Source organism: Uranotaenia lowii, chromosome 3 (assembly GCF_029784155.1).
Source record: "Uranotaenia lowii strain MFRU-FL chromosome 3, ASM2978415v1, whole genome shotgun sequence".
Taxonomy (NCBI): Eukaryota; Metazoa; Arthropoda; class Insecta; order Diptera; family Culicidae; genus Uranotaenia; species Uranotaenia lowii.
The window spans coordinates 364,088,788-364,104,680 of NC_073693.1; positions in this window are offsets into that span (position 1 = coordinate 364,088,788).

Genomic DNA, 15,893 nt, shown 5'->3' on the forward strand with positions numbered 1-15,893 from the left:
AAACGACTATAATCAAAACAAAAAAAATTTAATTCAATTTATTTTAAAATTTCTTTTACACTTTTGATTAACGCATTTTATCCGATAACTGAAAATGACGGGTATTCTGTAGGCATCTACTGCACATTTTCTTTTAAAAACTGATAATTACTGTTTTTTTTTTATTATTTTGACAAAGAAAAGGGAAATTTAAAACAGACTCCGTAAAAGTCGTAATTATTTTCCTGTGAAGACAAAATGTTCATATTCTAAAATATATTCTTTCTCTCTTTAATTAAGAGAGAGCGATGTATTGCTTAATGTTAAAAATTGAAATCGGGCGTACATTTGTTCAGCTAGCTTTAGCTCAATTTTTGAAGTTAAAACAATACGAACGGTATTAAATTAAAATTTGAAGTATTTTACTTAAATTTCTGATATTTTTTTGTTCTCTCTAGATTTGTCTGGATTTTGTGTTGAAAATTCGAAATCAAATGCATAGATTTGACCAGGTTTTGACAAAAAATTGCTTGATTTGCTCAGCACGCATAATTGCGGGAGAATACTGCAATTCTTGTTCTAACTGATATTAAAGTAAAACCATTCGTGATAGTATTTAACAAGGGCCTCTTTGATGTTATATTTATCGTTTCAATTCCACTTTTCTATTTTCGATTTCCTTCCCTGATTTTAAGAACTTTACGCATTATTATTTTTTCTAAGGGGGGGGGGCTTAAGCCGGCAGGACTCGGGGCAATGGCTTTCGATTGCTCCTCGTTAATCCGGGCTTGAACTTTAGCTATAAAATAATGTTTTCAAAACTTTCCTGGAACTTTTCAAATAACCAGCAGTTGTCTGTAAAACCAAGCACTTCCCAGCAACCATAAAATTGCATTAGAATTGATAAATTTAGTCGTTAATAAAGTTTAAGCTAATAGCAATTTTTACTTAATAGGTAAACAATCGTATAAATGAACATTTAAAGTCGGAATAAATCGGATATGATAAAAAGTTTGCCATGTTTGCAAATTTGTTCTCCCGCGCGGGATTCAAGTGAGAAAGCTTTTTTGTTGTTCTCTCTGCGAGATGCAGTGCAACCAGATGAGTAAAATTTAGATGGTTTATTTGAAAGAATTATCCAATGAGAGAAGCAGTTTTTGAGACATAAACCTCCAAAAATGTTTGCTGGGTTTCGTTATTTAAATATTCAGTAAATTAGTAAAATTTAAGGTTGACAACTGCCCATGGATGGCTCTTGATATGTTTACATTAATGAGAATATGAGCTCGTAACCTATGTGAAATCCTATCAATCAAAAATATTTTCGATACGACTTCGGCAAAACGAGTTATGTTTGTTGCAAAACACCCATTTATAAAGATTTTTTACTTTAAGGTCGGATTGTGAAGACGCTAAAGCAGCACGCTTTCAAAATGATATTGTCTATGAAAATTGGTTTGATAGTTTTGATTATATATCCAAAACAGAAATCCGGGTCTGAATGACCCAAACCGGCTATTTATTTTCGCTAGGTGACTCTGGCAACCCTGTTCAATCTCATAATAATAAATTGTAGAGTTACCGGTTTAATAAAATTCAGAAAATTGTATGTCTTTAGCTTCAACCAATCCTGAGATGTTGCATCGAGTAGGTAGGGGAAAAGTTCATATAACGCCCCATGTGGCTAATACGCGCCACCCTTGTTTTGAAGAATCTGAAACATTTCAAGCCTGCAAAATGTTACCAATTTGTTTTAAATGCTGTGATTGGTCATGGCAAGTATGAATTTTTCCTTAAAATGCCCCTATGTCGTGATAATTTCACAATTAAGGTTTTCCTTCATTTCGATCTAAATTTTAAAACACTCTCAATAAGGTGTCACCAAGCAGAGAAAAACGAATAAGACAATATTTTCTGACACATCGATAGAGGAGAATCTAAATTATGATTTTATGCTAAAAAATCATACTGAACTCGCTAAGGTATGCTTTGCATGGGTATGTTCTATCACGGCCCATGCGCTCGTTATAATGCGCCAATCGTAGTAGGCTGAAAATAGCATTAATTTTTCAAAAAGGCCAATTTTCATTGAAAATGAACAAAAAGTCTTAAACCATATCTTTAGCGTTAATTCAGCCCAAAAAATCTATTTTTCATTTTTTGTTAAATTTCTATTAGTCCATTTTGATTTTCTTTTCAGTCAAAGTGTTTGTAAGTATTGGTGTGTTTTCGGTCTTCGGCTCCTCTCGGGTGTGTTCGGCTGCTTTTTGTTCTGTGGCTTTGAATATGGTTTTCAAAAATCAAGTTTTTGAAGAAACTATAGCAATTTGAGTAATGAAAAATCATAGGCATTTGTAGAAAACACTTTTCTTCAACGATTACACCCATTTTTAACACAATTTGCTCGCGGAATACATAGAAAATCAGCGATTCGCGTAGGTGGCGCATAATAGGGCTTGTTCCCCTACAGTTCGGATCATATCGGCCCTAGCCACGAAGGAAGATTAACAATCATTTGTTTTAGGAAGTCCCTTGCAATAAGCAAAGAGAGTTGTTGGAATTATCTCCTAATTCATCAGTTTCTTTGTCACCAAATTTCTCATAATCCCTGGCATTCAAGCTTTGTGGCAAATTTGTTTTTAATCTCTTCTAAGAAATTTAGAAAACCATTGTCACTGTAACGAAATAATGACACAAAATGACAAAATTAAGACAGAACTACTGGTCTGTGATACATGTTGCTCATTTGATAAGTCAGTTACCTCCTGAGCCGATGTTCATGAGTTCGAAACCAAGAGTTAACATTAGTAAGTTGTTCAGTTATTTTCCGCCAACTGCAACGTTGATATAAGTCGTGAATGACGCACGAAATTGTTAAAACGACAATAATCGAAACAAAAAATTTTTTTTTTAAAAAAACATTTAAGTACAATTAATTAAAAAAAAAATCTGACAAAGCTATAAAAAAGTCGACAAATAAAGAAGTGACAAAAGCATGACAAAAATTGTCACATTTCTATCATTTTATTGGCATAATTTCGTGAATTTTGTCAACATTTTTAAAATATTTTCCATAAGGTTGTCAACTTTTTGTCAAAGTAATTTTTATTGCAAAATTTTGTTTTTGATAGTTTTGTTAGATTTCTTTTATTTTATAGTCAAATTTCTGCCATCTGTCATGTATTTACATATTATTTTTTTTTTTATATATTTTGGTCATGACTTTGCCAACCTATTGTATAATTTATCAAATTTTTGCTTAATTTTTCTTAAACTTTTGTCGTATTTTTATCTCATTTGTAATATTATTTCTATTATTTACAATATTTTGAGGTTCATCAGAAGCAAAATTGGATTAAGCGATGTGATGGTGTATCATAGCGTCAGATAGCGAAATTAGACTTTTATCAATTGAGTCCTTTAGCACAATCGTAATATTTTTGTCATTTTAATGTAAAATGTTTGCCATATTTTTATCTCCTTGTCATAATTTGTTCGTAGTTCAGTCAAATGCTAGATTTTATTGTAAATTTTTTGTTGTTCTTATGTCATATTCATAATTTTTTTGTCTAATTTTTAATTTTGATCATAATTTGGTTATATTTATGTAATATTTGGCATAGATTTTTTACCACATTTTTCGTATTTTATCCCGAATTCTGCCATTTTCTACTTTTACGTTTGTCATATCTCTGTCAAACTTCTTTAAAAATTTTAATTGACAATTGATTGCCGAATTCCAGTTAAAGTTATTTATATTTTTGACACAGTTTTATTATTTTTCTGTGCTTATTTTGCCTAATATTTATAACATTGGTTTTATTTAATCATTTTCTTTAAATGATTTTTTTCAGATTTTTTAATCTATTAATCAATTTCTGTCAGACAGTAATTTTTCATCTACTTTTTAAGCCCTTTCACCCAATCAAGGTTGCCGAAATGAAATTCTGTGTTTATGCGCAAAAAAATATTTCTGTGATTTTACCCAGAAATTCTGTGTTGGTTTCTTGTGGGTCTTTTTCACGTTTCACTTAAGAAAATCAATTTACTTTACCAATCTTTGCATGACTTTCCAAAACAAAGTTAGAAAGCCGAAATGTATGTTGACATAAAATAATATTTCCGGGCCTTACGCTTAACCCCTGCCATCAGCCCTGCCCTTTTGTACAGCCACCTTGTCCACCTTCTTCGCAGCAGAATGCCAGTTTGCCTTGAACTGCGGCTCGTCGTTAGCAGTTTTTTTGGTCTTCTTTAGGTTCCGCTTGACAATAGCCCAGTATTTCTCAATTGGGCGGAGCTCTGGCGTGTTGGGAGGTTTCTTGTCCTTGGGAACCACCTGCATGTTGTTGGCGGCGTACCACTCCATGGCCTTTTTTCCGTAATGGCAAGATGCCAAATCCGGCAAAAACAGTACGGAACAACCGTGTTTCTTCAGGAAAGGCAGCAGACATTTATTCAAACACTCTTTCATGTAAATTTCTTGGTTGACAGCCCCGGAAGCTATGAAAATGCGGCTTTTCAAGCCACAGGTACAGATGGCTTGTCAAACCAAATATTTCTTCGCGAACTTTGACAGTTTCATGTGCTTGAAAATATCTGCTACCTTTCCCCTTCCTTTTGCCGTATAAAACTCCTGTCCCGGAAGCTGCTTGTAGTCGGCTTTGACGTAGGTTTCGTCGTCCATTACCACGCAGTCAAACTTCGTCAGCATCGTCGTGTACAGCCTCCGGGATCGCGCTTTGGCCGTCGTTTTTTGTTTATTATCGCGATTTGGGCTCACTACCTTCTTGTAAGTCGATAGTCCGGCTCGTTTTTTGGCTCGATGCACGGTCGTAGACGATACACCCAGCTAATTTGCGGCATCTCGGAGAGAGAGGTTAGGGTTTCACTTGAAATTACCGGCAACTCTCTTTGTCGTCTCAGCGCCTTCCGGTTTTCGATTTCCCCCCGATCCAGACTTCCTGGCTGTCGAGAAATGTTTCCCAAACACTTTAATTACATTTGTAACGGTTGGTTTGGCAACTTTTAGCAACTTTGGCAACTTTTTGATACGCTGCTCTTCTTCCTTGGACGGCATTTTGACAACTGAAGAGTGAATTCCAAAATTAAAATTGGAGCAACATTCTACACACACACACACACACCTTAAAAATAAGGGATGTTCAGGTTTTTTAAGTGCAAAATTGAAAGAAATACGCCAAGTTGATATTAACCAAATTTTGACAGTATCACCTTTTATATTCTTGTAATGGTGAGTTTATGCAATTCCAAAAAAATTTTCTTCAGAGTGAACAACAACATCGTCTTGTTGGAAAACGAATGAAGATAACTCAAATTAAGCCTGACAAATCTATTACCTACAAAGATTCCTTTTACCATAAAAGATTTCTTGGAAAATCACCAAAAGTACGTGATTTAGCATTTGAAATAAAAATTGGCGAGCAACATGGATAAGCAGAATAAAGAAAATTTAAAGAAGAGTCTAGTGCCTTCAATAGGTCTCCAAAACCCCTTCCTCACATTATAACTGAATCAATACCCACCGGTTAAGTGATACATTAAATTAAATCAACCCAGCCGAAGAATCTGAATTTTTTCGCCATTAAGCTGCGAAATGTTCCAAAATGTAGGGCTTTGTTGTCAAGTTATGTGCATAAAAATCACATTTATCGCACCGCACCGTGCGTTTAGCCAAACTTTGATCGCACCCAGCAAAAGTGTTCGGTAAGCCACGTCGTCAGTGTCGAAAATTGCTGCACCTGACTCAAAAGAGTTCATGGAAGGAACGTCTCGTTTCCTTATCTATCACTCTGGGAGGATCAACGCTGCTCAGCTGAAGGCAGCTGTCGATGATGAAGCACCCAGCTCAAGAAGAAGGAAGTTGGTACGACCTACAGTTTTTCCCACCGCAATGATCCGCACTCGACTTCTCATTTCTTATGCCGATGATTGTGGATCGACATGGTCGGATGGATTTTATAGATTTGAATTCGCTCGCCACAGAAGACGATGCGATGGATTGTCCCATCGGGTGGTGTTTGGTGCCCTCGGGGGCCTTTTTTCGATGGCGCGGGAACAAACCCTTGACCAAACGGTCGAAGAAGAAGTTCCTCCGGTAGTTAGGCCGTTCGGGGCCAGAGGATCAGCCAACTGTAACCAATGGATGGCGGTTGGCCATTCGGCATTCTTGTAAGCCGATGATGATGGTCGAATGAGTTTATTCGATTCGTGTACGATTTATTCATTCATTATTTCGGGGGAGTTTTGAGTTATTGTTGTAACAGCGAACGGTTTTCCTCTACTCCGAGAAGCCTTCCTTCGATGACCTTCCTTCCGAGTTGGATCGGTGTGGATCGGATCAAGATATTTTCCTACGCTGTTGTTTTATAGATTGTCCGTCGTCCATTTTGGGTGCACGATGGTTCGAATGGATCATTAACATTTAAATTTCAAGACAATGGCGGGAAGACAATGGATCTGATTTGCGACGGCTGCCAAGGTCCTACGAACTAGGTACTTCTTCATCACAGACGGGTATGGTAATTCGAGCCACGATGATCTAATAAGTAACAGCAAGTCCAAGGTCAAAGCCGTTTCCATTTCTCATAATAGTGACGCAGAGTTTTTTCAAACAAGCCAACAACATTTTTTCAAGAAAAACATTGCACCCCAAGGCCTACTGTACTGGTCCCTTCTCTTTGAAGAATCCAATCCAATCCAACAAGTGGGCCTCGAAATCAATCAATCACTTTTCAACTCACACCCAGGCTACTGGGATGTTCACCGAGAAACCGAATGAATGACTTCCTCCCGCACTCTTCTTCGCTAATGAAGCGTGTGGCAGCAAAGTGTTAAATAGTCACGTTTTTTTCTCTCCTTTCATTCCGTTTATCTCACCGAAAAATCCGGACGCGTCAGGCTGCTAAGTGTCATTTTACGTCAGGCGGTTTTTCTTCTTCGCCCGATTTTCCGCCGAACACTTTTTGGGGTAAGTAATTGAATGAATGGGAAATTGATTAAACGCGCGTGAAATGAACCGTCTCCGAATCGATTACCGTGGAAAAAAACACCAAACAATCAGAGAGTAAAAAGGCCTTGGCTGACTTCCATTCGGGTTTTGGGACAAACGTGTTGCTGCTATTTGTCTTGTTAATCTTGTTCTGCCTGTTCGGGACCGTCTAAGCTCCACCGCTGCTTTGGCATTCCAACACCGGAGCACAAAAAAGGATAGTAGTGCGGTTGAGAAACGTGGTCCCGAAGCCACAGTCGGGATTTGAGGCCTTCCTAGCTTAATTGACTTATTGGGGTAAACTGACTGACTAACTGACTTCGTCAGTCAGGGAAAAACTGACGGATTGGAGAATTCCAAAGCCGCCGCCAGAACCATTCGTCATTTGGGATCCGTATAGGCCAACCTAACCATAGATCTAGAAAGAAGAATGGTTTTGGATCAATCGGGTGATGACTTGTCGAAATCGGTGGAAATGGTTCCAATTGTATCTAGATACATAGAATGTTTGTGGTTCCATTCGATTACCATGAATGGAAATGTTGTCATGCTTTTTGTGAGGGTGTTTCAATATTAAACAGAAAGGGAAAGCAACAGGTATCGAATTGGAATCAAAATAATACCTTGCAATAACTTTCGACTCACTCGGCTCAATAGTTTAAAAATATAGACATAAACATTAACATAGTGAAAGAGTAAAAGTAGTAAATTCCAAAGACTAGATTTGAAAAATTCAGAAGCAAAGGTAAGTCAATATCATCAACTATAGAAACCGTCTGTACGTCTGCGAATCATTCTTCAAATATCCAAGGAAAGGATTGTGTTAGTAGGGGAGAGGTTCTTGATCATGATCCATTTTGGTAAACGGTGCTATCGTGTTTTCCTACCTTTTCTATGCTCCCAGATATTTAGCTTAGCTTTAGCTTAGCTTAGTTGACTACTCATATCCACCTTAAATCATTTAACTTGAAGTGCTTAGATATGATCATTCAAATCATTCAAATAACACAGTTGATTAGACTTTTTTCAACTTACGCACTTCAAATTCCATGATCGTTGGCGTGGCTAAGCAGAACAAGTTCCACATCGCCAATGGTTGCTACTCCGTGATTGATCGAGGTCATCAGCTTTGCACAGGGGCCAAAAGAATGGTGCTTGGGATTAGCAGTTCATTCACAATGCACAAAACTCATGCTCTCACTTTGAAAAATGATCAATAACGGCGCAGGCCACGTCCTAGTAGTCAATGCGGAATAAAGGAAAGATTGTTAGTAGGATACTTTATAGGATCAATCAACAACCTTTTGTCCCTATATATTGCATAGACAAATTTTGAAATAAGAAACAAAGGTAAGTTAATATCACAAACTATAGAAACCGTCTATACGTCTGCGAATCTATATTTAAGTATCCAAGAAAAGGGTTGTGTAGAGGAAATGTTATAGATCAGGATCCATTTTGGTGAATGGTGCGATCGAGTTTTCCTACACCTCCTATGCTCCTAGACTTTTCTTAAGAAAAATCATATTTCTATCTTTGAGGCAGGGATCAAAAGTTTTAAAGTAAGGTAAATACGTGTTTAAATTTGCTTTAAACTAACTTGTTTTCCTATTTCTTATTCCTGAAACACTAATGATTTTTTCAAAAACAACTTTTCAGAGTTTACAAAGTTCTATCAAACTTCGAAGATTATTAATAAGGAGATAATTGACATATCAAAGTTTTACTAATGGATGAAATGATTCTCATTTTTGTACCTTTTAATTTGAATAAGATAGTTTTTGGAAACTCATTAGTGCAATTCAACTCTTTGCCTCATATTGATTTCATGAAACATCGTACTTTGAATCAACAAGTTTTGTAGTTTAATAATTAGAGTACAAAATTTCCGATAAAAATCTATAACGGTTTTAATACCTATCATTCCAACATAAAAATATGAAAAACTAAACTAAACCCAAAGGCTAAAATCCTCCTCAAATATAAGAATAGAACTTAACTTCTACAGCAAATAAAAAAGTTATTAATATTTGAAATATTTGTTTTAAAAACATTGAATTCTCAGTCATTTTTGAAAAATGGTATACATGAATATTTAACGAAATAATATTTGTGTTAAGAAAAAGTACTTAGCTTGGTTTATGATAAATGATTTGCAATCCGTCAATTCCTCCGATGGATCGTTCTAGAAAGAGTTAAACATGCAATGTAATATCTACATTTGCAAGAAAAAACTTCTAGTTTCTTATTCTTTACTACCGCCATCTGGATTGCTTTTTGTTTCTCTTTTAATTCTCTTTTCTAGAAGCTTCAAAATACTCGCGTGTTGCCATGGTGACTTGATAGAGAAGAAAAAGTTTTTGGACAAATTTACATACAAATTTCAGTATAGATGACACACTAGCGTAACTTTGTAAATCAACTTTTGTGGAATAAAGTGAAGGCCTTTTTAGCTTTGAGTAGCAGTGGATCACCAAGCGGTTTTAGAACCTGACTTGTGTAAGAGTTTTAACACAACTTGAGGATACCGAAATTGCTAGAACTTCCGAACTAATTTCTAATTATTACCGACAAAATTCACGCTTCTTCTATCCGGCAGAATTGTCTTTCTAATTCTTTGAAATTCACCGATTTTTTTTTCGCGAACAACACAAACGAGGCAAACGCGACGTCGCGAAAAAAAACACATCCGTTCTCGAGCACGGCTTGCTGTGACCCTCCTTCTATGCTCCCAGATATTTCCTACAGAAACTCCAATTTCTAAACTCTACAACTGTTTAAAAAAAATAGTATACCTAACAAAAATGCAATTATCGTTATTATAACAAATCTTATGAAAATCTTCTTGACGTTAACTTATGTTCCTAGCCCTTATTCCAAAAGTTCCAAAAATGAATTACAGAATACAGAAACTTCAATCGAATTTTAAAATACGTTTTTGATAATTTTACTACTTTAATGTTTGGTTAGTATGTATAGCTGTACGAAATTATCTCATCACTGTGGTTCAAATTTAAAGGATGTTATTTCACTTAGTTCAGGGAGTTATTGTAATTAAGATATTAAGGCCTTTTTTTTTAATATCGAAGCGATTCTTCTATTTGCTTCATACTGATCTCACAATTTTGGACTTCGTAAAAGAAAAGAAGTGAAACCACTAGACAAGAAGTTACGATAAATAACATTCAATTAAGACGCAAAGGATATCCACAGATAAATAAAGAATTGGAGTAACCTTAAAACATCAGTGACGAAGCTATTAGTTAGGCAAAAAAAAAATGATTTGCTTTATGGGTTTGCCCTAAATAATCTATGAACGAGCAGTTTTTCTAGTTTCATTTATTGGGTGTTTAAACTATTCTGTCAATATCAACCCAATTTTTTTTCTTATTAGTCGTGACGGCAAATTATCTACAAATTTGAATTTTATTCAGATTATTTCGTCGTTAAGCTAAAAAAATATCCATTTAGATAAGTATAAAATTGTTGAACAAATATTACAACTACAACTTTGAGTTAGGAATAATGTCTGTGGAATGTTAAAAAACTATATCAAGAAACTTATCGAAACATCTAAATAATTTAAATTGGAATGAGACAAGGGTTTTTTTCTGTTAAAAAAAATCTGCAAAAATTGAGTCTTCGAGGGTTCAAATATTATAAAGATATTCCATACCGTTGATTTGATGCTTACTATTACTCGACTTTTGTCTAATAAAAATAGATCAGTTTTAGCTTAATTTTTAAATCTTCCTTTTAATTTTTTATATTTTTATCAATCACTTTGGAAAATAAAATTTAAAAATGTACAAATAACCCATGAGATAATAACATCAAAAATATTGGCAGTGAGATTATTGGTTCAATGAATTAAAATTACTAAACAAAATTCTGCAAGTATTGGATCAATTGTTACCACAACTTTAGCCCTACAAGAAAGAAAAAAATCAACAGAATATGTAATCTGTAGGGGAAAGTCGGGTGAGATGAATACTTTCTATATTTCTAAAATAACAATGTTTCACATAAATCTTATATGGGAATATGTTTGTCTAAGTGTATCACTTTAGAGGCCCTTTTGTTTAATTACATCAAGCAAGGTCTCACATTCAAGGCCGTAGCCAACCACCGTCCCCCCCACCCCCCGCCCCCTCTCCTCATGAGGGTCTAAAAATGTCAAGCAAAATGTTCTTCTCTAAATTCAAAATTTTAATTTTGATGAACGGCTTAAGTGAATCAAGGAAAACAATCTTGACTCAGAACTAAGGCCTTAACCTCGAAATTTTATCCCAGGTCCACTACTAGTTCTACTACAGTTTTTCAAAAAAATCTCTCTTTTTATTAGTTATTTAAAGACTCTACTCGAAAAAAGCTATCAAAAGAAATCCACATAAGAAGTTGGTGCGGATTTTTCTCGACTGTTTGAACATCTTTTGCGAAATCAAAGAAAAAATTGAATTGCTTGCAATTATGTATTTTGGGTCCAAAAAATTTTTTTTGAGCCAAGTTTATCCAAATTAACTGGATGATGTATTTCGATGAAAAAAAAAATTAATTGAAGATTTTCCAGATTGGCCCGGATATTGCCCAGATTTTTGGTTGCAAACATTGAAATTGAATGCCCGGATTTTGCAAGGTTTTAAGCTAAATTAGCCCTGAAAAGTGAGAAAAATATCTGGTGAGCTTAGGTTGAAATCATGTCCGATCATCCGGTTCCACTTTTTATTTTTAAGAATCAAAATTTGTTGCCTGTGACCGGATTGTGGAATCTGTATCCAGTTTATTATTCTAGATTTTCAGTTTCATCATTCGGAATTTTCATTCAGATTCACTGGTTGAATTACGAATAATTAATTGAAGAAAGAATTCATATAGAAAATCAAAGATACAAAATTCAAATAAGATACCGCTGTGCGAGGTGACTATGGGCCTGAGGGGTGATTATGAGCCAAAATGAAAAACTTTTGGTTTTGAAATATCTTCATAAGTATCAGAGATATCGTTTTCAAATTTCAACACATGATAGCCGGCATTAATTTTTTCTTTTGCTTTGAAAATTTTGTCTCATAAATATTTTGTTTAAATTCTTAAAGTCATCTCAATTCAGTGTAATAATGAGAAACAATCTACATTCCACAAATTTGTCATGTTTAAACTAACACCAGCAAATTTCATCGCTTTTTTCCTGATAAATACGTTCTTTAGGATCTTCTTAACCACAATCAGTTGACTTTTACAAATTGGTTGAATATATTAAATGTTATTCCAACTTTTGAAGCAGTGTCCAAAATGTACAAATGGAGGTGAAAATGGATCAAGCAAAGATCGTGGTTTCCACAGCCTTGAAGCTACTTTTTGAGCTCCAAAAAAATAAATATTTTATTTATTGTTGTGCAGCAATCGGAGGTAATGTTAGTTTGTATTTTCGTATAATGTTAGTTCGTATATTTCGCCTCCCTCCGAACTTAACACATATTACGCAGACTTTAGACGTTGCTTTTTTTGTCTCATGAAGCGAATATGAAGCGAGATATGTGCTTCGAACATATAAAGAAAAACGATTTACAGAACTATGGCTATGGACCGAGTGAGTTTAAGAAATTATGTTCATCAAGTTATGTCAGGAGACGAAAGGCTTTCGTTTGAAGGTGTGGTTATTTTTTATGATGTTTCAAGAGCCTACATGAAAAAAATCGACGATGAAAACGAATTGCAAACAAATTGAAATTGAAATTCGGATTCTGAAACCAGGAAAACTCAAGAGAAGACCGATTGCCCATTTATAAAGATAATTTAATTTAATAAAATAAAAACTTTATCGGTAGAATTTCACCGGATCCATTCCCGTTGAAATATTTTGCACCTGGAAGTTGTGAGACTTGTTGGCGCCCGTCCGTTGAATATCAACAAAAAAGGCTAACTTTCAACCCAAAGGACGAATCGCTTCATCTCGTTCACAAACCTTCAGCTAAAATCAGAAAAAAAAATATTAAAAAACCCCATCCAATCCCGAGCGAATCAACTACGCCAGGCATTAAAATAAATTAATCTTTGTTATTTTCGAATCCATTTCACTAATTGAACAGAACCACAATTGAATCGAAAGGTGTAAAATTTTATTCGAAATCTGTGTTTTTTTTTTTCATTCAACTCAACTGAAGTCGGGCCCAGGATCTGTTAATAGCATTTATGCTTTTCTGAACAACCGGGCGAGCGGAAAAACGATGGGAGTTTTAATAGCTTTTTCTCCACCTCCCCAAAACATCAACAGCTGCCCCGAGAAAGATTGGCAACAGGGTTGTGTGATGTTCGGAGCGCTTCCGGATATGTGTAGCTCGAGAGGCCCAAGGATCAAAGTTGGCATAGGATGGTGGTAATGATTGTGCTGTTGCTTCTTCTCTATGACTACATCGAATATGGGAGAGCAAGATTGTTGCGGCCGCTTCGAAAATGACATTCGACATCATAGTTTGTGTATTAGAGCAAAACCGAGCAACACAAACGATTATCACTTGTCGTATTTAGTCGATAGTCGGATTCTTTTCGGATAATCTCTGGTGAGACTCTGGACCCGAGGCAAGAGGTTGAACGAGGAGCCAACCGATATGGATTCGATGTACCATAATTAAGGACTACGAAACAAATTGCTTCGTTCGAAATGGGTGCCTTTTCCTCCCATATTGGAAGCGTACAGTTTATATGGCACGGCATAAGTTTTTATCGACTGTCATTAGTGACATTCAATGAGCCGAAAACATTAGACAATAAATGTTTTTTGGTAAAAGTTAGATAGGGATAAAGAAAACATCAGACAGTTTTGTGAAAAAAAAACAGCAGTGTTGTATATGGGTTATTGAACATCTAAGTAGTTAACTATTGCTTTTAAGAGACTATAAAAAAAATTCTTTAATGAACAATTTATGTTTTTTTTTATTGTTTATTTGAGAATGTCTTATGAAATTTTTCATTAGTTCTGTACATTTCATCCCTGTTAATTGAACAGGTTTCAATTACCACCTTGGAATTAATTACTAACGATCATGAGTTGTTGGCCACCATTAATAAAAGTCCACTGACTCCTATTGTTATCCGGACCGGGAATGCCCATGGCGAAGCATTGAAATCCATCTTCGTTCCCATCCGATTGAGGAGTAATCATTTTTCAGTTATCAGTCCGGTCTTGTCCATCAAGTGTAGCAACAACAACAGTGTAGTGCAATCGTAGCAATCGGTGTCGTGAATCAACAATCATGGGCTTGCTGCGATCGAGCGAAAGGTTATTGCACATTGAGAAAAATATGTAGCTTGGTCATCATCATAATCACAACCCGTCCTACTCGCTCTTATTCTGGACCTACCAAAGGTGAAGTTCTGATACTTTCCATCATCATGGCAAGGAAAACGAAACGAAACGAAAAGGGCGGACAACTTCAGCTCAGCGACAAGAGATCATCAGCGCAATTCCGTCTGCCTCTTCTGCTCTTGCGAGCGGCAAAATTATTACACTGTCACACATGACCGCGCCCCGTGAGAAGATTTCCAACTTCGTCTCTGGCTGAACACACTGACCCAGCTTTACCTCACCTGAACGACCAGCCAGAGACCACCAGAATGGATCCGTAGGTATGTGATTAAAAAAAAAAAAAACTTTTCAGTGATTGATCCAAGCAAGCTTCTTGAACCAAAGTCTGAATTGCAATAATTACTTCACTTTCTAACATTGGATTGATTACAAATATGTCCGATAGAAAGTTAAACAGCAAAATGTAAAATATGGTGGATCGTTTAGCAATATTTACTCCAAAAATTTTTCATTTTTGCACTTAAACCTCATCTAATAACTCTGTAACTCATTCGAAGTTGCAGTACGCAAAGTCTAAATTTTGTCGGAGAGGGCTATCCGTGTTCTTAGACTCATCAGAACTATACTCAAGGAGTAAAAATTATGGATGATGATGACGGTCTGTGTTTGAAATTGCTTTTGGATATAGACAAATAGACGGAACGATGTTGAAGCTTTATACGCACAATAACTTGTTAGAGACGGTCACAATCAGGTGCTGTTACGGATACCGTATCGATGCCGTGTCGAATCGTAATCAATAGACCACTACGTAAATGTTATGGGTTGAAGCTAATTCGAAGTTGGAAATATCGTCACGCGCAGATCCTCCTCGAGCAATATCCGCAATAGCAATAGCTAAAGCAATCTTCTTGCGAGGGCTAAGTCTACTCGACCACAGTTGCTTGTGGAGTGTCATTGTCTGCGGTCACTAGTGAGCCAAGATAGACAAAGTCTTCGACTATCTCCAGCTCGTTAAAACGTCGAAGTCGAAGTACTCGGTGAAGCAGTTGAAAGTTCTCAACATTCCAGTCAGAGCGCTGTTGGCTCCGTAAAGCTGCAGAATTTGGTTCCTTAATCCTAAGGTCGCACACTGAGAGAAATAGCTTCCAGCAGCATGGGAGAGTCAATCCTCGAAGCAAGGAGATCCGCTACGATTGAAGGACGTGCAGTGTTTCGACGAATTTAAAGCGTGTCCTAATCAATTAGGTTGCAACGGTTTTCGTTACTGAGTAAACGAAACGGATCTAACCAGTTTAAGTGTCGCAGGGCATACCGCATAAAGCGCCGCTGGGTAGCATCTATTCGTTCATCTCCGTTCTGGTTTAATGGGCACCAAACTGCAGATGCATATTCGACAGTTGAGTGAACTATGCTGCAATACAGGCTTTTTAGGTAGTACACATCTTTAAACTCCTTTATTACGCAAAATAAGAAGACTTCTAGATGTTTTATCAACGATGTTATTCGTATGAGACCTAAACTCCAGCCGATGTTCAAGGATAACGCCCAGATTGTTGATGTGGTCCACTCAAGCGATGGCTTCATTTCCGTGTGTGTGTG